This window comes from Elephantulus edwardii, unplaced genomic scaffold, assembly GCF_000299155.1.
Source record: "Elephantulus edwardii isolate Elephantulus edwardi_28Jun2011 unplaced genomic scaffold, EleEdw1.0 scaffold00083, whole genome shotgun sequence".
NCBI classification, from domain to species: Eukaryota; Metazoa; Chordata; class Mammalia; order Macroscelidea; family Macroscelididae; genus Elephantulus; species Elephantulus edwardii.
This window is the reverse complement of record NW_006399833.1, coordinates 415613-417444: the sequence shown is the minus strand read 5'-3', so window position 1 is coordinate 417444 and position 1832 is coordinate 415613. Positions and strand designations below refer to the sequence as shown.

General features: G+C 35.1%; 1 protein-coding gene across 1 annotated transcript in view; it reads right to left on the bottom strand.

Moving 5' to 3' along the window:
• IL1RAPL2 (interleukin 1 receptor accessory protein-like 2) overlaps window positions 1-1832 on the bottom strand; it is a 207397-nt gene that overhangs the window by 166981 nt on the left and 38584 nt on the right. The gene's annotated exons all lie outside the window — the stretch shown is intronic.

Genomic DNA, 1832 nt, shown 5'->3' with positions numbered 1-1832 from the left:
TAAATTGCAACTATTTTAAATAGATTGTGTATTTGTGAAGCATGCCAATTGACTGTTATCAAAAGACTATCCTACTTTAACCAGAAGCTTTTGCTGTTGATGATTTTATTTTACGTTAACTTAAAAACTCATATATTTCTCCTTGGAAAATTATAATTACCACACCTTTTAAAAAGTTAAAAAAAATTATTTGCATTTTAAGACTTTTCTGAAAAATCTTAAGACAAATGAATATGTTTATTTAGGTAAAAAATTAGAAAATATTTGGTAAACTGTCTTATGGTATTGCCTGAGGAAAAAACCATTAGGCATTGATTGGGTGATTTGTAAAATGAGACATTTAATCGAAATTACTCTCTGTTGGAGCAAAATAGTTGTATTGAAATTCACAACGTCTCTTTCAACAACCAGATGCGATACACAACCTGCAAGCAAGCTTAAAAGACTATTACTTCTTGTTTATTAGGACTAGTTCAATTTCTATGGCATTTTTTATTAGCATAGTGGGATCCACACTTTAGTAGTACACTCTTATTTTCTTTTTTTAAGTTTTTTGCCTATTGTAAGACTAATAATTAAGAAGAAATTCTATGGAGGTGTGGAAGTGGGATTGTAATTCTAGACGTTTCAACTCCAAAGGCTACTGTTTTTCATGCATTCTCTTACCCTACATTGTCAGTAGTTCCCATTAAGCTTTAACAGAGGGATAAATATTAGGAAATCTTCTCCTGACAAACATTTCCACTGGTTCTCCTCCAAACAAGTTTTTGACTTCTCAGAATAGACATGGCAGAATTTGCAGGGAGAAGTTTTATGCAACAACTTCTTAACAGCAGATAAAATAATCAAATGTGCACGATTACAGTTAATGCTTCTGTACACACCAAATTCCCTTGTCACTCCTACAAAATGCAACTTCTGACGTCAGTGGAAAGGTTGTGATGCAGTTGTGTGAGACAGAAAGCAGTTGTGAATGGACACTACCTTTGGGTTCAGATTTCCAAGGTGTTTAGTCAGTCATCTGTTACCACTTTTCTCTGAGCAGCATCAGACACACAGGAAGTCTATGCTGATATCTGCTATGCCTGGAGTGGAGTCTAAGTGTTTTGGCAATGTGTTATATGTACACAGGAGATTATAGTAACCACAGTGGTCCTTGAGACACAGAAAGAAAACCAATATGCACTATAAAATTCTGATGAGGATTTTATCATATATGTTAGAGAGGGAACATACAGAGATTATACTTCCTAACGTTTTAGTAGCAGATGTTATCTTATGTACTGAGGCCCTTTGTACATATCCCAGCCTCTTCTCTGGATAGATTTCTTTCTTTTTTATTTTTTCCAAAGTCCTCTATTCCTCTGGACAATACTATGAGAAAAAGCTGCAGATCAAACTTCTAGGATAAAGCTGCAAGCTCAGGAAATTAGAAAACCAGACAGCATGACCAGTCTTCCTGTCAGATCTAGTGCCCGTAGGGGAGCTTCTCAGCAAGGTGACTGTGTGAAAGCAATTTATTTACATCTCCTCTTAGATCTTCTGGGCAGAACACTTCTGACATGCATGCACGACAATTAAGTTACGATTCAACTAAAATACAAGCCCACAAAGACACCTTGAAGGAGAGCTCTTAATTCAGTAGCACATTTTATCTCCCCAAATGTTTTTGAGAGGAGTCCTCTTATCAGCAAGGAGTCTCAGCATTCTGTTTTCAAAAGTATTCCCTTTCGGGGACATGTGTAGGCTATGAAAGAGTGGAGATCTTCTTTTAGTTGAATTAATGGTGTGATAATATTATATATATATATATATATATATATATAGATATA